The sequence below is a fragment of the Pelophylax lessonae genome (assembly GCF_965119305.1).
Source record: "Pelophylax lessonae genome assembly, chromosome: 12".
Lineage (NCBI taxonomy): Eukaryota > Metazoa > Chordata > Amphibia > Anura > Ranidae > Pelophylax > Pelophylax lessonae.
The window spans coordinates 80,521,561-80,544,357 of NC_138779.1; the positions used below are offsets into that span (position 1 = coordinate 80,521,561).

Consider the following 22,797-nt stretch of genomic DNA (forward strand, 5'->3'; position numbering starts at 1 on the left):
ACGTAACAGGTCAGGGAAACAAAGCTAACCTAACAAAAGGGAAAAGAGGGGAGTAGGGAAGGGAATCCATTCCACTGGGGGCCATACAACAAATCAAGGCTTTTGGCCACTCAGTAGCTAACCCATTAGAAGTCTATCCATAACTAGCTGATGTGGTGTCAGGGACGGGTCATGCCGCCATGGCTGCCAAAGGGAGTAGAACTTTTTGTGCGCTTTGCGATGCTGTTAAATGACCTTTTCTCTAATAACAAGGCGTTAACTTGCGTAATCCATTGTGCCACCGTTGGTACATGGGAGGATATCCAGTATCTGGCTATCAGTTTATGAGCCAAATACAGCAATCTTAGGACGGCCGTATGGGCATGCGGTGTCAGACTCTCCTACTCCAATGCCCCAAGTAGACACACAATCGGATCTTTAAGTAGTCTAAAGTTATAAACCTTAGAAATAGTGTCAATTACAGCAGTCCAGTAGCGGAATAACTTGGGGCATCTCCATATCATGTGGATAAGGGTACCCTGCTCCTTTTCACATTTTGGGCAGGCAGAGGTCGGCCTACGCCCCCATTTAAAAAGCTGGACTGGTGTTCTGTAAGCTCTATGAAAGAGGAAGAGGTGTGAGATTTTCTGCAATGCCGACACAGAAACCAACAGCACAGAAGAAAGGCACAACTCCCAGGTCTCACCATCGATAGGTCCCAAGTCCCTCTCCCAGCTAGCCCTGGCCGGAAGAGAAGACAGGTCCTGCAAAGAAGCCAACAGGGTGATGTAAATGTTAGATATCATACCTTTTTTATCATTATTCCAGAAAACATCTACTGTCAGTTTATGAATAATCGGTCTAAGCGGTACAGTCCTGGATTGTGTCGTTAGGGCGTGATGCTACTGCAGGTATCTGAAAAAGTAGTGTCTAGGGATTGCAAACTCCTGTTGGAGTTCCTGAAAAGATTTCAGAACATCTCCCCTATAAAATTGCGCTAAGAAATTTATACCCATTGACTCCCACTGCTCCACCCCCTCCAACCTAAGCAACTCTCGATAATTGGAGTTCCGCCATAGCGGAGTGCCCTGGAAGAACCCCTTTATCCGAAGGATATTTCTGAAACTTTTCCATAGTATAGTAAGCAACCTAACCGTTGGGAGTGAATTTACTAGATGTGTGAACCCAGCTTCCAAATGTGTAAATGCCGTATGCGGGGAGGTCGGAGGAAGCAAGAGAGCCCTGATGGGGTCAGAGGAATTATGGATCTCCCAGCCGCCCAGATGTTGCACCTGGGAGGCCAGAAAATACATTCTAGGGTTAGGGACCGCCAGGCCTCCACTATCCTCACCCATCTGGAGAGTAGTGAGCTTAATTCTAGCCACCCGCCCTTTCCAGATCAGAGCAGGAAATAAGGATTCCACCCGGACAAACCACCGTTTAGGGATCCATATGGGAGCCTTATGGAGCACATAAAGGAGTTGGGGTGCCCATATCATCTTGACCATGCTAACCTGCCCCGCCACCGACAGGAAGCTTACACCAAGCCGTACATTTGTGTCGAAATTTACGTAGGAGCGGTACTAAGTTGAGGTCTAAATATTGACCAAGGTCAGGGGACACCCGAATGCCTAGGAATTTAAACTGATTGACTATTCGCACTGACGCAGCACAGGCGATTTTTCCCAATTTATAGAGAACCCAGAAAAGGAGCCTGAAGATAGTTCCTAAAGTGGTTGTAAACCTCAGTCACAGAATCTGAGCAAACCAAGTATATCTGTAGTGTTTACTTATCTCTCTCCAAAGCCCTATATGTTGATTCTGTCTGGTGTTTCGTTCCTCTGTTATAAGCATGGGTCACGTCTGTGAAGATTTCCCGACACATTAGATACATTTGTGTTGGAGAAGGGGGGGGGGGTTGCTCAGCAGACAGCTTGTCTACTTGTCTATACAGAACACAGTTCTTCTACTTTGTGGATGGAGGTGCGTGCATTTCCTCTAATCAGCTCTCGCACACTGTTACTGCAGCCTCTACGCCCCCCCCCCCTTTGCTCCTGAGAGAATAAGAAAGATTTTACAACTTTTCTGCCCTTTTGAGGAAGTGTAGGGAAGGGAAGACTGCAGATAAACAATTAAAACTTATGTAGGAGGATTTGTTTCATCTCTGTGTATCATCTGAGGCTATTCACTTGGGTATATGTGAGGGTTTACATCCACTTTAATGACATTGGCTGTATGTTCGGGGTCAATGTCCTGCTGCAGAATAAATTTGGGGCCAATCACACACCTCCCTGATGGTATGGCATGGTGGATAAGTATCTGCCTGCCAAACTGGAAGGTCAAAATGAAGTCAGAAATCCGGATCTGTATACCTGTTCCAGGTAGTGTCTCAGAAATTATTGAATCCATTGGATTAACATGATTACCACATAATTAGCATTTTCAGAAAATATAGGTCATCAATGGAGGCTGCCCTATTTTCTTAGTAAAAATGTCATTTTTAAACCAAGTAACCTATAGCTTTCTTTTATTTATTTATTTATTTATTTGTTGTTTCTTTTTATTTATTTTTTTTGTGAGCTCAATAAGGAAAACCAGGTTTGCACTTGATAATGTGCATCATCATTTTGGAAGAGCATCTTGCTTCTCAATTAACAGTCAAGCACCAGATGCACAGTGGAGTACCATAACATGTTTGCTTTTTAATCATGGTCTCACACAGGGGACCCAGCCTGACAGCATCTGCTTACATTCTTACCTGCTGTTGTTTCCTAGGCTGGTGTGTGCAGTCGTTTTCCTGGCTGTGAAGCTAGCATGAGCCTTAGGTGTATTATTCACCTTCACACATAGTCAGGAACCTGTTAAGGCACTTGCACTTGCTGAGAACCTAATGCCACATTGTCCTGTTGTGAGTGGTATATTGGCTTATATGTCTACTAAACAGACGTTTGCAGTCATTTAAAGACAGAAACACTTTCATATTCATTAAAACACCTACAGACATTTGTTGGTTTTGAAAAGGATTGGATAACTTGCTGCTGTTGAAAGTATCTGGCACTCTTTAAATGTAACTTGTTCTCCCTACACGTTCCAACATATATCATTGTATGGGACTGCTTTTATTGTGAAAGCGGACCTGAACTCAAAAAAAAGATTTTCAGTCTTTTAGGTAACATCTAGAAATGTTATTGGTGCCTAAACAGTACAATGAGAAATTCAATTTTGTCGTTAATTCTTCATGAGACACTTCCTGGAAGTAGGCTTCTAGTCTCTATATTCGTGTGCAAACATCTAAGGCATTGCTATCTCTGACTGCTAGTCTTATGAGATTTGGAGTATGATTTGGTGATGGCACTACTGCACTGCTCCCTATTCTCCCTGGGGGAGATAAAACTGTTCTAGAGGACCTGCAGTTCAAGAATCCTTTCACTTCTTTTTCATTCGTTCTGTTGATCTGTGCTTTGTACACATTGCCTACTGCTACTTGGGTCAACACCCCAGCAGTCATCAAGAAACAGCTCTGACATAAGGGACGCAAAGCCCTGCTCCTCTACTGAGATGGCTGCTTCCACGCAGAGACAGTGAAAAACAAGGCATGGTTGGTCAGCAATGATAAAAAGATCAGTTGCAGGAAGCCTACAGTAAAACACTGGTGTCTAGCTCTTTTCCATTTGCTTGCCTTTTTTGAACAGTTTCCACAGTTCAGGCCATCTTTAAATCTCCCTTTCATGGCAAGTGCATGCAGTTTTCCAACACATAGTTACATAGTAGGTCAGGTTGAAAAAAAGACACTAGTCCATCTAGTTCAACCAAATAACAAACCCCCCCCCCCAAACAAAAAACACACAAATATAAAACCTCCATTTACACTATTGTATACCCATAGCTGATCCAGAGGAAGACAAATACCCCAAATAAAGCATGGTCCATGGTCCTCCAGTGGGGGAAATATGTCTTCCTGATCAGGAGGCATTTGTATATTCCCTATGTAGGTCTACCCCCGCAGGTGCCCCTTGAATAATTGTGCCTGGGTTTCCCACGGACTAATCCACAGCCAGTTACAGGGTATTTTCACAAAGCCAGGTGCACATACTCTTCCACTCTTTGTCTCAAATAACCGGTCTAAGGGATGTGTTTTTTTGTATTTAATTTGGAGAACTTGGATAGGAGAAGGGATTTAGTAGGATACTCCAAATTAACTATTCACAAGCGACGACAACTTCTCCAAAAGACTGTGTAGCAGACTTTTAGTAGCACTATGCAGCAGACTGTACAGAACAAAGCAAGTCCCTTTGTAGCAGAAGGAATCTAGTGGACCTTGCTTCTTAAAGACACTAGCCAGTATCCCCTTTAAAGCAAGGAAAGGAAGAAGGCGTCTCTAAGTGCAGCTTGTGATACTTTTTATTGTGCACATGAGAATAAAAACACTTAGAGGATGGATGGACTATAGCGTCATACAGTGCCTTGCAAAAGTATTCGGCCCCCTTGAACTTTGCGAACTTTTGCCACATTTCAGGCTTCAAACATAAAGATATAAAACTGTAATTTTTTGTGAAGAATCAACAACAAGTGGGACACAATCATGAAGTGGAATGAAATTTATTGGATATTTCAAACTTTTTTAACAAATAAAAAACTGAAAAATTGGGCGTGCAAAATTATTCAGCCCCCTTAAGTTAATACTTTGTAACGCCACCTTTTGCTGCGATTACAGCTGTAAGTCGCTTGGGGTATGTCTCTATCAATTTTGCACATCCAGAGACTGAAATTTTTGCCCATTCCTCCTTGCAAAACAGCTCATGCTCAGTGAGGTTGGATGGAGAGCGTTTGTGAAATGTAGTTTTCAGTTCTTTCCACAGATTCTCATTGGATTCAGGTCTGGACTTTGACTTGGCCATTCTAACACCTGGATATGTTTATTTGTGAACCATTCCATTGTAGATTTTGCTTTATGTTTTGGATCATTGTCTTGTTGGAAGACAAATCTCCGTCCCAGTCTCAGGTCTTTTGCAGACTCCATCAGGCTTTCTTCCAGAATGGTCCTGTATTTGGCTCCATCCATCTTCCCATCAATTTTAACCCTCTTCCCTGTCCCTGCTGAAGAAAAGCAGGCCCAAACCATGATGCTGCCACCACCATGTTTGACAGTGGGGATGGTGTGTTCAGGGTGATGAGCTGTGTTGCTTTTACGCCAAACATAACGTTTTGCATTGTTGCCAAAAAGTTTGATTTTGGTTTCATCTGACCAGAGCACCTTCTTCCACATGTTTGGTGTGTCTCAAAGGTGGCTTGTGGCAAACTTTAAACAACAATTTTTATGGATATCTTTAAGAAATGGCTTTCTTCTTGCCACTCTTCCATAAAGGCCAGATTTGTGCAGTATACGACTGATTGTTGTCCTATGGACAGAGTCTCCCACCTCAGCTGTAGATCTCTGCAGTTCATCCAGAGTGATCATGGGCCTCTTGGCTGCATCTCTGATCAGTCTTCTCCTTGTATGAGCTGGAAGTTTAGAGGGACGGCCAGGTCTTCGTAGATTTGCAGTGGTCTGATACTCCTTCCATTTCAATATTATCACTTGCACAGTGCTCCTTTGGATGTTTAAAGCTTAGGAAATCTTTTTGTATCCAAATCCGGCTTTAAACTTCTCCACAACAGTATCTTGGACCTGCCTGGTGTGTTCCTTGTTCTTCATGTTGCTCTCTATGCTTTAAATGGACCTCTGAGACTATCACAGTGCAGGTGCATTTATACGGAGATGTGATTACACACAGGTGAGCTCTATTTATCATCATTAGTTATTTAGGTCAACATTGGATCATTCAGAGTTCCTCACTGAACTTCTGCAGAGAGTTTGCTGCACTGAAAGTAAAGGGGCTGAATAATTTTGCATGCCCAATTTTTCAGTTTTTTATTTGTTAACAAAGTTTGAAATATCCAATAAATTTCGTTCCACTTCATGATTGTGTCCCACTTGTTGTTGATTCTTCACAAAAAATTACAGTTTTATATCTTTATGTTTGAAGCCTGAAATGTGGCAAAAGGTCGCAAAGTTCAAGGGAGCCGAATACTTTCGCAAGGCACCGTAGCTCGAGGTCTCTTCCTGATCCTGTGACTCGTTCTGCCTAAACCATCCAGCAGCAAGGATATGGTGGCATGATGGAGCCCAATCAGGAGCAGTGACTCAATCTGACGCTGCGATGGAACGCATGCCTCGCCCATGGACCGCACAAAGCGTAATGACGTCAGGGGTGGTAACGCTTTTCAGGGCATGCGCAGTAGTGCCCCTTCGTCAGACCAATTGGAAACGCATTACCGCCCCCTCCATGCCACCATCTCCTTGCTGCTGTATGGTTTAGGAGGAACGAGCCACAGGATCAGGAAGAGTCCCCGGGCTATGACGCTATTGTCCATCCATCTTGTAAGTGTTTTTATTCTCGTGTGCACAATAAAAAGTATCACAAGCTGCACTTAGAGGCGCCTCCTTTCTTTCCTTGCTTTAAATAGTTGGAGTCTACCAATCTAGAAGAGCAGCCCCCTGTGTCAGCGTGGTACCTCCGCATGATATTGGAAGTGCATTCATGTCCTTTCCCCTCCTTTCTCCACCTTGACTGAGGATTGATTTCCCAAACAGAAGCGTCCTTTGTTCCATGTACTGTGTCTCCTTTAGCTTGCACCTAGTATGCTGACTTCTAGCACCAAGTGGGGGATTTTAGCAATAACAGTCTCTGGGATCCCTTTAGAGGGGCTGTACTCACAAGGCCCTGGCTGCAGGTCACCTTCCCCCGTGATACCAGACAGGATCCGTGGACATCCTCCTTCAGTCAGCTTGCAAGAGAACCATTGGTTTCAGCTTCAGTGTTTCAGGCCTTCAAGTTCCCCACCTGAGCCATATGGCAGTCTGTTCCTAAGGAGAGGCCACAGCCTCCTCCCCTCCTGGACCTCTCTCTGTAGAGGAAGACTGCCCTAGAGCCCATGTGCTCTCCTGTTATAAATACAGTCACCCAGCATGCCTTGGGGCTCACCTCCTTCCAATTGGCCAGGGCTGTATAGACATCCATGCTCTCATCTGTGAGGTTTCCACCCACTATCCAGTATACTCCATTGCTACATGATCAGTGTGAAACATCAAAACAGCATGAGCAGCACCAGAGCACACTGAGCAGACCTCACTAAACTGCTCTCTGTTAGGCAGACTGCATATAAATATGCCTAGCTGTCTTCCTGTTAGGCAGAGAAACCAAAAACTATATACACTCACTCTAGAACCTACCTATGAGAGGGCTACACCTAGATCAACTCCCCCTGGCATTATTACCTCAAAAAATGAATATCCAGTTATATTTTGTACATTTAGGCATCCACCTTTTTTTCAATCTACTGAGCTGGCCAAAGCTAGTCCTTAAAGGGAGTCTATTCCACATTCTCATAACACTGTGAAGAATCTTTTCTGTATGTGATGGTTACATTTCTTGCCCCCCCCCCCCCCCCCTGTCCACTGTAATGACCTGAAAGTAAATAACTCTACATCAAGTTCACTTTATGGATCACTTATGTATTTATAAATGTTGATCATATCCCTGCTTAATCACCTCTTCAAAAGAGAATTCATTCAGTTTAGCTAATCTTTCCTCATAGCTGAGCTCCTCCATGCCTCCTATTAGTTGGGTTGCTCTTCTCTGCACTTTCTCCAGTTGCCCAATATGCAATTTTGTGAACTGGTGCCCAAAACTGAACTGCATATTCCAGATGAGGTCTTACCAATGATTTATACAGGGGCAAAATGATGTCTCTCTCTGGAGTTTATACCTCTTATATTACAATAAAGTATTTTGCTAGCTTTAGAAACTGCAGCTTGGCATTGCATGTTATTATTAAAAAAAAAGTTTTAGGTTTTTAACAAAAAAAAACCTTATACTCACCTAGGTGGATGCAGCATCAATCTGATGCTACATTTGTACCCAGCCACCTCTGCAGTGAGAACTGAGAACACCACTAATCGCTCAGTTCTCCCCTCTTCTCTGAGCAGAGAGCCATGACTGTCAGTCTCTGCTCTGCTCATCCAGCATTCACTGGAGGGCTGGGCTGGGGAGAGGAAGGAGTGGGTGGCTCAGTCTTCCAGCAGCCCAGCTGAGAGGCTGAGCCACCTGCCAATCCAGGCATGTGGGTGTACTGGCCTGGACCAGCTGATTGACATCAGCTGACAGCTTTAGCCCTCTGTTGGCTGAAAATGGGTCACAGGAGTGCAGAACGAACTGCACTCCTGTGATCCATAGGAGTATTATGGCCAAAATGACCATACTTCTCCTTTAAGTAGACATAGGCAAAGCAAGAAACTTTTACAATTATCTCACTGCTGTCACAACCCCGTAAATATAGGAAACAGGGCAAAGCACAACAAACAGACCTATTTTCTTCACCTGTTTTTAGTTCCTTCGTACTTATACCTTTTTGTTTTATTTGTATGTTTTTTTCTAAAACATAGATTTTCCTGAGGCTTGATTATTTCAGGTAACATCTTGGCTTGTGTACTGGGTTCAGTACCGAGTTTGTGCATAGTAACAGTTCAGCTTGTTTCTTGGTTTTAAACAAATCTTATTCCCACTCAACCCTCCAGTTACAATGCTATTTGTTCTGCTTCTCAACTTCTATACTAGTCTCTGACCTGTGTGCTTGAACCCTTTATCTAGGTCTCTTTGTTTCTGTTCAGGGCTGGATACTCTGCTTTGATTCTATCAATGGCTTTGTGCATTCTGTGAGTCTTGACATTTTTTAAATATGCCCACCTGCTGCCGGTGACAGTGTGAGCACAGTACTATTGTTTGACCTGTTCAAGGTCTACTTGTAAAGTGAAGAGGAAGGGTGAAAAACTGCATCAAGTGATGGCCATTTCTGCCTGTGTTTACAATCAACTCCATGCTTTTTAATCCTAAGAATCCTTATATTGAGGTCTGATAGATTTGGTCTTGCAAAACCAGTGGTTGCCATGTATTTTTGTGTACAGATATTCCCAGTTCTCCTAATAGTTCTTCATTTAGATATGTGAAAAAACAACTTACCATGAAAGGCTCAGTTCTTATTGCTTTTCGATCCCTATTATTCGCATGTTGCTTTTTCTTTTTTTTATTATTACTTTGGTTTAGCAAGTTGAATGAGACTGTGTAAAGCAAAACGAGGTTTGCATCTGATCTGTTTATCAACACTTGGAAGAGCATCTCATTTCTCAATTAAGTCAAGTACCAGATGCACAGTGGAACACCATAAAGCATTTAGTGAATTACATCAAGGTAATGGTCTTTATTTCTGATTTTTAAGTGTATGTATTTTTAAATGTCTTGATTGAGCCCACTCAAGACATCCTACTGATATTCTAAGCAATTTCATATAGATCCTGGTGAAAAAAAAAATTACAAAAAAAAATTCTGACCATATATTTATATAGAGTTTTTTCGGAATACTTGCTTTTCAAGGGACTTATTACTATTCAACCAAGACACAGATGTTGCAGTCATTCCATATTTAGTATTTATTTGAGATCATTTGTTAGAAAAATTAGTAACTGTTTTACACACTGTCAATTTTAACCAATGAGTAGAAAGAGAAGCTCAGTACATGCATTATACTTGACAGCAGAAATCACTAGAGTTCATTTATACTCTAATTCTAAGCTACTACAGGTAACACTGACTAGTCATGTTAAGGTTTTCCATGTTCGATAATAAAATGTTATTATACCATAGGTAGTATTAACAATTGTGTAACCAGACACAGTTGTCCTACATTATAAAATTAACCCCCGGGACACAAATATTCTGTTTGTATATTTCCAATAACTACTGTAAAAAATATATATAAACCTGTACATTACACCACATACAGTCTACCTCCCTCTTCTCAGTCCAAGTAGTATTTGTCCTAAAATATTAAATGTTAGTGTAAATAAAAAAGTATCACGGACAGTATTCAACTGTTTTGTTGCAAGTACACTAGTACAGCTACAAATACTTTAACCACACAAATTAAAATCTTCTAAGACTGAATGAAATATTTCCAGTTAATACATTTCTGGACCTTATTAGATATCGTACCCTTGAAAGCTGTGCAAGTCTGTATGCAGGCAGCAGAATTAATCTTCTATAACTTCCGCCACTATCGTGAAAAAGAAAGAAAAAAAAATGTAGGAAAGGTTGCAGTAAACTTTTAGAAGCTGTCCTTCTTGCTACTTCCCAAAATTAGGTAACAAACATAGGTAAATTAAGTGCAGCGCTAAAAAGATATATATACATAAAATCAATAAATCACCTCCAAATGAATGAAATCTTTGTGAGAAAATATCCATAGAGAAATGTCCATAAAGGATTGCAGAAATCAAGTCCCACGTGAAACAGGTGACTTTAAAATAAATACTGGTGATAATTGTGATAAAATCCACCACCAACAAGGTAATACGAATGCGCTCACCAGAAATAATGGACCCAAAATTCCGTATAGAACATGGGTCATTTAAGCAGATTATGGCATTACGTCCTCTCTCTCAGCATACAGTTGTCCAATGTACATGCCAGAATGGATAGGGTGGTCAGCAATGGAACGCCCGAACTTCCCAACCGATGGTGTGTACATGAAAATGACCAAACGGTGCAAACATAGCGTAAAACTGTCTTTCAAATTTTATTAAAAAAAGAAGAAATACACTTACAATGTCATCATGTAAGGCAACGCATGTAGTGAGGAGATGGCAGAATAAGGTTACTGACGCGTTTCATCCAATAGGATATAATCATAGGAGAATTGCCAATCTACTATCTACCTACTTCCCAAAATTATCAGAATGACCCCTCTTCTGTTATTTGGACCAAGGTGTTTAGCTTGAAAACTGAACCAAACCTATGCTTAATGTATCTGGGGTAACAACAAATTTGTTGAATGGGGCATACATTCTACCTAAAAGGCAAAAAACCTGATACTTTTATGCCCACCAGACTTAGGACCATAGGTTCCACAAACACATACCCTATAAATTGCATGCAGGTTACGTACACTTTATGTTGAACCCAGTTAAAATCTTAATAATTTTCTAAATCCATCTGGCTCATTTATATCAAAGACACAAATCTTAGGAGTTTGAAAAAGGCAGTTTTTTTTTTTTTTGCCAAACCCAACGTTCCAAAACTGTCAGATTCAGCTAAAAACTTCATTGGTCAGAAAATTTTCCTACTTGAAGTCCAGCAAGCCATTAAAATCCTTAAAAATGGGGAAAAACCTGGGCTCTGATGGCTTTTCTGCAGCCTACTACAGAATTATTAGACACTATCTCCCCTTGTCTAGCTAAGCTATTTAATCATTTGAGAGAGGAGGCTAAGATTACATGCAAATCTCTTCTTTTGACCATTTGTAAGACTGAAGTAGCACCCTGACCCATACTACCTGGAAGAGGTTAAAGTCCTGATTTCTCAAGACATGTTCTATGAAAAACTTTTGGCATTGAAGAATGACGCTATTCTCAACTTTCCTAATATATTTATATTTCTATATTTTTATTTATAGTTTATAGCAGCACTAGGGTTGCCTGCTTATTTGCATATTCTCATTGTGCTTTTGTGGGTTTCCTCTGGGTACTCCAGTTTCCTCCTAGATTCCAAAGACATGCTGTCTGTATGTGAGTTAGGAACCTTGGATTGTAAGCTCCATGAGGGCAGAGACTGATGTGAATGTACAATATATATGTAGAGTAAAGTGTTGGCATTATATACGTACCTGTAATAAATAAATGAATAAATATAGACCCCCACAGGTATACGTACCTGCTGCCATCCATCTGTATTTTCTAACAATAATATCCTTCTAGCCCTTTCAAGTTGGCTTATTTGAGATCAGGGGAGACATCAGCAGGCGGTCATGTGAGGGCAGAGGGGCGCTAAGAATTAAGTTATACAGCAACATATTTTTTATAAAGCACACACACTGGGGCACATAACTTATTTACACAAAGAGGAAGTAAAAAACGTGGCTTAACAACTACTTTAAAGTGATTGTAAAGTCTATTTTTTTTAAAATAACAAACATGTTATACTTACCTCCTCTGTGCAGTGAGTTTTTAACAGCGTTGCCTGAATTCTCCTCTTCTCAGGTCCCTCATTGCTGCTCCTGGCCCCTCCCTCCTATTGAGTGCCCCTACAGCAAGCAGCTTGCTATGGGGGCACCTGAACCGAGCTGCAGCTCCGTGTGTCCATTCAGACACAAAGTTTCCATTCTGCCCTGCCCCCTCTCTCGCCTGACTCGCGCGCTGACTTTGATTGACAGCCGCGGGAGCCAATGGTGCCACAGCTGTATCTCAGCCAATAAGGAGGGAGAGTCCCGGACGGCCGAGGGACTCGTGGACATCGCCGGACAGAGAGGGGGCACAGATAAGTGTTAGGGGGTGCTGGGGAGGCTGCTACACACAGAAGGTTTTTTTTTTTTTTCTTAATGCATAGAATGCATTAAGATAAAACCTTCCTGTCTTTACAACTCCTTTAAGATCATAAAATATATACTGTACATTTACTAGTACAAGTAGAACAGGCACCATTTCAGAGTTCCCTTGCAGCTAATGTTTTTCTGCATAACTGGCTTAAAAATCTTTCCATTATTTTTTACACTTCAGTGGGAAGCTATTAAAACCAGAACCTCAAGAAAAGACTTGTGTCATTAGGCAAAAAAGAATATTTGTTTGTTTTTTTAATCATCGGTGGGTCAAATCAATGTTAGTTTTAAACAACAGTGAAGGTAATTCGAAGGAGCAGGATGACATTTTTCCCAAAATAACATATTTCTAAAAGTGTATGTGGTTTTCATTTGGTAAAGTGCATTCATTCCAAAGTCAACTGTTAAATGCAAACAAAATCTTTTGAACGTAATGAGAATTTTCTTACAAAGTTTCCTAAGAATTTTAATCAGAAATTCTATTGATCTATGACCAGCTTTGGACTAGTACATGTTGAAGAGATTGCCTGTTCCATACACATGGGCAGAATGTTGGAAGACATTTGCCGGTCTGTCCGAAGGAAGTCGGCCGTTTGGCCGGCTTCTGTCGCATATGAATGCTGGAAAACCAGCATCCGACCAACTCTTGATCTGCACTCTCAGCCAATGGCAGAAAGTGCTGATCTGAGTGCTCTGGAGGGGGGCATTCCTTCCTTTCAGAACACAACAGCCCAGCCGGGGAGATCGCTCTTGGTCAGTAAGGGGTTTATTTACTAAAGCTGGTGAGGGTAAAATTAGTCACAATTCTGCAGAGAAACCAATCAGCTTCCAGGTTTTATTGCTAAAGCCTAATTAAACAAGCTGAGGTTAGAAGCTGATTGGTTTCAAAATTGTGACTAATTTTGCCTTTTCTAGCTTTGATAAATAAACCCCTAAGTGTCCAAAACAGCAACCCAAGAATACAAAAGGGCACTCACAGGATGCCACTCCTCTTTATTTAATCATTAATTCCAAAAGCTGAAAAGAAATGAAAACACATTCAGCTAACAAATGTTTCAAGACAGTAGGATCTATCATCACTCAGGACTTTCCTGCTATTTATACATTCAGTTGCCTCCTTATATTTCCCCATCCCCATGAGTACTGTTAAATCTGATTGTCTTATCTCAAGAACCTAATCAGCCCCCATCCCCCCCCAGTTCTTATCTTGGACTATAGATCTGTTATGCTCTATCTTGTGGCAGTGAGAGAGGGGGAGGGATAAAAAAGATTAGCGAAAGACAACTGGGCAAGGCTGACACCATTTCTTGTGATTTCAGTTTACAAAATCCCGTGTGTTGTCAGCTCACAACAGGAACTTGGAAGCGAAGTGCAATTTTGACAGAGCAACATATTTTTCTGTATTTTCAGGGATACTGGTAAACACTGAAAAAATAACTAAGCACTCACTGAAACTCACTGAGAATATGCTGCACTATACACTCTATTAAATCTTATACTCAATTTAAATCTTAAAGCGGAGTTCCAGCCTAAACACACTCACCTGTCCAACGGTCCAGCGATGCGGCCGCCCGAAGCCTCGCTCTTCTCCCTCTGCGGCGCCGGCATCATTGGTGTGGGCACCCTGCTGTGACAGTTTGCGGAATCACAGCCAGGTACGCACTGAGCATGCGCGAGTTGCGCTATGCTTCGTGATTGGCCGGCAATCTTCTGGGACCTCCGACATGTCCCAGAAGATTGCAGGGAGGGAGGGGGAGAGGAGAACTTCCGCTCATGGCACCGCGGCGCTCCGAGCGGAAGTAGGAGCGGGTACATGTCAAAACTAGGTACCCACTCCCCCCCCCAAAAAAAATGACATGCCAAATGTGGCATGTCAGGGGGTTAGAACTGCTTAAAGCGGAAGTTCCACTTTTGGGTGGAACGCTTTAATTTAAAATTCTTCTGTCTGTGTTTGCTGTTGAAGCCTAGAGCTACAAATGTGTTCACCATGACTCTCTTTAGAATGGAGAATAAAAAATGTATTTCAATTTAAAGTACTTGAACCTATTTCTAAATGCTCCTTCTAAATTTTATCTTAGTACATTACAATACCCAATTTCCTAGCTATGCTAATTTCTATCCACAGCATCTTTCATCTTGTTGAAGTTCGAATTAAGATGAGCTTGACTTTGCTTTATCCTCCATCTTTCCACCCTCCACTTATCTTTCAAATTTTAAATATTCGACAGTTATGTTTAACTTTCCATTGTCTAACCTCTAAATTCCACTGTACTACATTAATTGCGCTCATTACATAATTGCAGGTGATTTCTATGCCGTCCTAAGTTCTCCCCGACATGTGTATTAAATTGTAATCTTTCCATCTTTACTTCAATATAAGTGGCTTTGTGGCTAATTGAGTCTGGCTTTAAAGACTAATGTGCTGTGTCTGGTCACCTTTTAAAAAGAGAAATCTATTACACTGTGTGTATTACCCCTAGGACGTATAACACGTTATTATGCAGATAAAAATGGTTTCTCAGATGAGCGAAAGTATTACCGCGCATAGACTGAGTTATAAACAGAATATCTATTTACTCCCTATTATTAAGGCTCACATTTGTGATTTTATGATGGAACTAATTCATTCTGGTAGTTAGATCTGCTTATTCCTAGGGCTTTCCTCCTCCCCCCTCCACCCGACTTGCACCTTGATGTCCTACACAGCTGATTAGTGCAGTGTAATTGAGTTGGTTGTAAAAAGATAATTAATTGACATTTTGCTTACTGAGAAATCTGTCTGGCCTTTCTTGGTTTTAAGCCCTGTCATCCCGCTGCCTTTCACTCCCTATGGTAACAGTACGACCTTTATCTTGCTGATCATGTCATAATTGTTCTCATTAAAACAGACATGACAGGATTTAACGCGTAATTCAATGACTGATTCTCAAGAAGCTTTGCAGCTTTTTTATGTCAAAGAGACTCTCGGTTCTGATATACCTATATGGTATTGTTATTAAAAGGAACTACTACTTAGTGAACAGAAGTTGTACCTTCTAAACTAGATAGATAGGTAGATAGTTCGAAAGGTAGCTTCAAAATGGGATGTTTTTTTCTTAAAGGAAAACTCCAGGCAAATTAGTTAAAATGCATCTTTTGCATGTTTACTGTTTTACCTGCCAAAGGATTTTTAATTCTGCACTCATGCACATCTTCCATGATGCACTGCCAGGCAGATGACACATGTAGTTACTGATGAAGCAATTCAGCTTCCTATCTTCAATCCCCGAAGCAGTAGTGCTAAACCAGAACATAGCAAAGCAATCATATTTACCAACAGAGGTGCATGTATTGCATGACTAGCTGGCCAAAATTGATATTACCTAAAAAACAACAACAAACAACAAAAAAAAAAATACTTTATGCTGTATTGTACATATACTGTATCCTGTAATATATATATATATATATATATATATATATATATATATATATATATATATATATATATAGATATAGCACCCTCCTAGGTGTGATTCACTGGGTCTGAGGGAGTGTCCCCACACTGTATTCAATAAGGGAGCTTGTTGGACAGTGGAGGAAACCCAGCCAGTGACACATTGGCTTTTGTGGGAGTGTTCTTGTAGTGCATCCTGGGATGGCTCATAAAAGCCAGGGGGACATGTGACAGGGCGTCTTTGACGGGAAGCAGGGTCCCAGGAGGAGGCTGGTGGCTGGTCTCTCCTCCTGTTGTAAAGTGGTCTTAGGCAGTCGGCCTAGTGAACCAGGTGTGGAGCTGAGCTGCAGAGGATCCAGTGAAGCTGACAGTGGAGCCGCTGGGAGAGTCTTCCGGGAAAAACAGTGTCCGTGAGTACCAGGGGACTTGCCAAAGGGTCTGCCCAGGAAGAGGGACCACTCCAGGGAAGTCAGAGGATCAAGGGGTCAGCTCACATAGAGTGTTAGATTAAAGGGGGTGCCTTATAGAACCCTGAAGAGTAGGGACAAAGGGGGTGCCGAGTAGGACCCTGAAGAGCGATTCACAGTACAGTACAGTTCATCTAATTCTTCTTCACTTAGTGGCAAGATGAAGCAGCGGCCTTGCCGCACTCAGCTTTATTCATAAGTCCCTGCAATTGTGCATAGTTTTTTTCAGTTGCAGTATCCCACTCATCCCTTCTCCCATCCCAATTCTCCAATAAAACAACAAAAACCCAAACCCCTGGACTGTTTTCTGACTGAGCCAAGCACTTAGAATATGCTATATTGTCAAGTTGTTGCTATGGGTAAACCAGGGGAATCCGTAACCAGCAGCTCCCATGGGAGTAGTGCTACATATATACATATTTTAGGAGTAAAGATTTTTAGACACACATATATATGAAAGTAGTCATCCTAATGTGAATTTAGTAATTTCATGAGCTTTGGATAGTGTTACTTTGTAATATATCTAGATTGCATTACTTTGAACTGTGATATTCCGATATTGGAGGATAATGTTTTCCGTGATTCAAATGTATTAACTGGGGGCTTCAGTCAGGCATTTCTTGCAAAGTACAAGTGTACCAGTTAGGTCAGACTAAAGCCTCGTACACATGATCAGATTATTGAACGATCTGTTGTCCGTTTTTTGTTGCATGCTAGTCTCATGTGGAAAGTGAAGAGGTTACTTTCATATGAAAATTCCCGTACGACAGAATTCAACTTCAGAAGTGATGTCGTGTTGAATTGTTTTGTATGTGTTCTTTCTTTTCTGAGCATGCCTAGTCTTGCTCTTACGATTTTTTCGGACGAAAACTGTACTAATTAAACGAAAATCGGATGTTGTGTTGACATACGATAAACATTTTATAGCCTGCACATCCAGTTTTTGTCATCCGGAAATCCGTAATTGGTTGTCGAAAGCACTATACTAACAATCCGAAAATCGTCAGGTCGTTCGTCGGACGAAATTGTACTTCCGATTTTCGTATCGTGTGTACGGGCCTTTACTTATTTTTCTTTCAGCAGGGAGGCTAAGTGGACTGAGTAGTGTTAAGGGAGGTAAAGGTAGCCAATGTAGGAAAAAATCTACAAATTGGTATTTTCAATATTGAAACCCATTGTTGTTTTTTTAGCCAAATGGCAGAGGTTACCTTCTTTGAAGGTTTCACCACATAGCTCGAAGCAGCTTTTTTTTTTCTCTCCAAGACACAGTTCCTACTTTAAGATCTATTCAACAGAATGTGTTAAAATACTGTACAACCCCACATTCTTGGGTGACCTCAGCAACCCTAAAACGGCCAGTCACTGGTGGCCTTATTGAACTTGCATTCTCCCGAAAAGTGGCTTAACACTTTTTTAAATGAAGGTTGAGAAGCATTTTAAGCAAATGTTAAGTAGTAAAAGATCTTGTGGATAGTACAAAGGTTTGACTACTGCATACTTTTTGTAACCCTTTTGTTAAAGATTTTTTTTTTTTTAATCCTTCCCACAAAAAGACTTCAATGGTCATTTCCTAGCAGTATTAGATGGTTACATCTGCATTGACTTTGGAGGGCAACCTGGCTGATGACACTTTTTCTCCAGAAATTGTGCCCTTGACTTTTTGGGGCTGTTTATACCTTATAATGAATACCATAAAAAGGTCAACCATCCCAAATAGAGGTTTTTTTTTGGGTTGTAGATGGTGAAAAGTTGAACCTTAGAACTTATGGTCTTATATATCCTGGGGACTCCATGATCACAATTTTCCTTTAGTGGCCTTGAGTTCCCAGGTTTTGCCCCACCAAAAGGTTGTCATTTCACCCTCTAAGTTTACTTTTTAATTTGTTAATAATGGTGAAAGGTTTCCGAGCAATAAAAGGAGACAGGGTACTACAGCATTCTCTACCTAAAACTGAATTAGCAATTTTGGGTGTCCCTTTTTATTTTGGAAAACCATTGCTACATAACCTCTTCATTAATTCCATTTATAAAAGCATTCATACTGTGCATCAGCCAAACTGTGTGTTGCTAGGATATATTTTAAAGAACTGATCAGATAAAACACTTGCGTTGGAATACAGGATTTAAATACTTTGAGAGCATGCAAGACATAACCCTGTAGATATGAGATTTTCAGACAATTACATAGGTACCTCCTGGCAACAATCTGTAATATGAGTTGGAAGCATTTCAGTATTTGTGCTACATGCAACCCGGTGTATTTTCTATTCTGCCTCTAGCAGATTATCTGATATATTAACCAGATCTTGTTATTCACAACTTCCAGGTAAAAGATGATTTACATGTACTGAAATCAAATGACAATACAATTGTACTTATGACAGACTGATTTTGTCATTTTCTAGCTCACCTGTCATGTTGCAAACATAAAACTGTGAAGGAGGGGAGCAGACATTCCTGTTTCTGGCAATGATTAGGGGTTATTTCATTTTTAAGTGTTAAAGTATATGTAAACCCAGTCACTAAAATGCTGTATAAGCTTTAAAGTTGAACTCCAGACAGAACAAACGGCTGATGAAAAAGTGATTCCTTGCCTTAGCTAAATGATGTATGTCTTATTTAAATGGTGCCGTCTTTTATTTTTAAATCCTCAAACATGTACTGGAGAGGGCTTTATGGCTACAGCTTCCTGTAATGACAGCCAGTTCCCATTGCTCTTTATACTAGCTAGGCAGTGCTGCCTTAACCACTTAAGCCCCGGAAGATTTTACCCCCATTCCGACCAGGGGGTATTTTGCGATTCGGCACTGCGTGACTTTAACGGACAATTGCGCGGTCGTGCGACGCTGTACCTAAACGAATTTGGCGTCCTTTTTTTCCCACAAACAGAGCTTTCTTTTGGTGGTATTTGATCACCTGTGCGATTTTTTGATCACGCGCTATAAACAAAAAAAGAGCGTCAATTTTGCAAAAATAGCAATATTTTTCACATTTTTTTTATATGAAATTCCCCAAAAAAAAAATTTAAAAATCAAAATTTTTTTACTTTTTCGGCCAATTTGTTTTATGCTACCTATGTTTGGTAAAAAAAAAAAAATCGCAAAAAGCGTATTTTGATTGGTTTGCGCAAAAGTTATCGCGTTTACTAACAAAGGGAAAGATTTCTGTCATTTTTATTGTTTTTTTTTTTAACGTGTAATGGCGGCGATCTGCGATTTTTTTTGCGGTACTGCGACATTGGGGCGGACAGATCGGACCCTTGACTGACATTTGACACTTTTGGGGTTACCAGTGACATTTCTACAGTAATCAGTGCTATATATATGCACTGTTACTGTAAAAATACACTGGTAGTGAAAGGGTTAACTTTATTTGGGAGGGAGGGGCTGTGTGTATCCCTAGGGGCGTGCTTTCTACTGTGATTGGCTGGGGCTTGAGCTGTATGGACACTGATCAACGGATCTACATACTAGATCCGAGTGATCAGTATCCTAACAGCAAGGAGAATGACAGGTGGCTTGTTTACACAAGCTGCCTGACATTCTCCCTCTCCCCCGCCGATCGCCGAGTGACCGGCGGACATCGGGTCCGCCGGTCACACGCGCGGGGGGGTCCGTGACCACGCGGGAGCGCACCTCCAGGGGCGCGCGCTCGCTCCCTAGACCCTCACAAGCTAGTGACGTAGCCCTACGTCACTTTGCCTGTGAGGGGCTGACTGCCGACGTAGATCGGCGTTAGGCAGTCGGCAAGTGGTTAAGTGGTTGAATCCTGTTTGTGTATCACCTGGTCTTTCCTCAACACATCACCTGGCAATGCCCATAAATCACGCTCTGTCGACAGTCCCAAAGGATTATGGGTTAAGGAATGTGTGAGAAAACAAGAGGTGGATTCAGAATCTCAACTTTGACATGTTCATGTAATTGCGAACGTAACTTTGAATATTTTTAAACTTGCAGCTTTCAAATGAATGCAATTTGCCTAAAGATTCAATCTACTTTTAATTCAAAGTGGGATTAAAGTCCTGCTTTTAAAAAATGTGAGCAGACAGGATCCTTATTGCAGAAGACATGCAATGTCTTCTCTGAAATAAAATAAACCTACCTGCCTGCTTGTAGTCTTCTATAGAATGTACACTGAGATGTGCAAGCACAGCTCAATACACATTCCGGTAAAGCACCTGTGTGCAGCGATAAGTGGACTCTTACACATGAGTGATGTCATCTGATGAGAGCTGCCTCAGCCCAGCGCCCAGAAGACACCCAGTTGGAGGTGCTGGTGAGTTACATTGGACCATTGAAGGGAGGTAAGTACTGTGCAGTTTAGCTCTGCTTGAAGTGGCAATTTCAGGCTACTTTAAGTTTAAGCTACTTTAAGTTTAAGCTTACTTTAAGCTACTTTACTACAATTGGGTGAATAGATTGTGTAAACCAGTGATTCTCAACCATTTTTCGGTCAAGGCACCCTTTAAAAATTATGGACAGCCTCGAGGCAACCTTAAAAAATTATGGACAGTTTTGAGGCACTCATTAAAAATTATGCCTCGAGACACCCTTTAACCACTTAAGCCCCGGAAGATTTTACCCCATTCCTGACCAGGGGGTATTTTGCGATTCGGCACTGCGTGACTTTAACGGACAATTGCGCTGTCGTGCGACACTGTACCCAAATGAAATTGACGTCCTTTTTTTTCCCACAAACATAGCTTTCTTTTGGTGGTATTTGATCACCTGTGCGATTTTTTGATCATGCGCTATAAACAAAAAAAGAGCAACCATTTTGCAAAAATAATATTTTTCACATTTTTATATATGAAATTCCCCAAAAAAAATTTAAAAATCAAAATGTTTTAACATTTTAGGCCAATTTGTTTTCTGCTACATATGTTTGGTAAAAAAAATCGCAATAAGCGTAATTTGATTGGTTTGCGCAAAAGTTATTGCGTTTACTAACTACGGGAAAAATTTTTGTCATTTTTATTGTTTTTTTTTTTAACGAGTAATGGCGTCGATCTACGATTTTTTTTGCGGGACTGCGACATTGTGGCAGACAGATCGGACCCTTGACTGACATTTTTGACACTTTTGGGGGTACCAGTGACATTACTACAGTAATCAGTGCTATACATATGCACTGTTACTGTAAAAATTACACTGGCAGGGAAGGGGTTAACTTTATTAGTGATGCAGTGGCTAAGTGTGTCCCTAGGGGCATGCTTCTTACTGTGCAGGGATGTGGCTTTTCATGTAACAGCAGAGATCTACGATCCTACATAGCAGGACCATTTGATCTCTGCTGTTACACAAGGGAGAATGACAGGCGGCTTTGTTTACATTAGCCGCCTGCCTTTCTCCCTCTGTAACGGACGATCGCGAGTGACCGGCGGACATCGGGTCTGCCGATCACACGCATCGGGACCACAGTGAGCGAGCGGGGGCGGGAGCGCGCCTCCGGCGGTGCGCGCTTGCCCCCTATTAGCTCGCAGGCGAGTGACGTACCCATACGTCACTTTGCCTGTACGGGGCTGACCGCCGCAGTATATGTACTTGCGGCGGTCGGCAAGTGGTTAAAAATTATAGACAGTCTTGAGGCACCCCATTCTAAAATGTAAAAACTATTATTAGTTTTGAATAACACAGTAACATCCACACAAGTAGGAAACCCAACGTTAGGTGATTAATTCTTCCATAGCAAATACACTTTTGCAAACTGGTACCGCCTAGTATTCCACTTCTATTCCTCTTCTCCCTCAATTTTTCCCCATCACTCAGCTAAGGTGCTCTTAAGAAGTTTGTAATGGTGCCCAATAGAAACATGTGGCTTTGTGTAAATAAAAGGCAGCTTTATCCACACGCTGGCTTGTTTACAATTTTGGGGCAATGTTTAGGCATTTTGCTAAGGCACCCCTGAAGAAACCTCAAGGCACCCCAGGGTGCCTGGGTAAACTAGTTAAAAAAGGATGGTGTAAACTTCATTAAGGGCTACTATGGGTGGGCAGATATTTTCTAGATAATAGGGATGAGCTGCTGGCTCAGACCAAGTTTTTGGTTGTTTGGAAGTTCAAAGCTACAGGTTTACTTTAAACCTCATCCTCCACAGCATATACTTCATTTCCCTCACTTCCCTGGTGCTTTGTTCAGTGCTGGTAGCTAAATGAAATGTCAGGTAGTTCTGGGTATGGAGACAAATGTGACTCCATGTTATATGAATAAAGCCGGCACACGAAAAGGCTTCTTCCAAGTAAAATTCTTTATTCCAGCATGGATAGCGGTGACAACATGACAATTCTGGCGCGTTTCGGCTTTACACCTTCCTCAGGCATTAAGCCGAAACGCGTCAGTTTGTCATGTTGTCACCGCTTTCCATGCTGGAATAAAGAATTTTACTTGAAAGAAGCCTTTTCGTGTCCCGGCCTTATTAATATAACATTTGGTTTGGACGTTCAGCCTGAGC

General features: G+C 41.4%; 1 protein-coding gene across 1 annotated transcript in view; it reads left to right on the forward strand.

The window, feature by feature from the left end:
• The window catches only part of MORN1 (MORN repeat containing 1), a 625,079-nt gene that overhangs the window by 308,220 nt on the left and 294,062 nt on the right, over positions 1-22,797 (forward strand). The gene's annotated exons all lie outside the window — the stretch shown is intronic.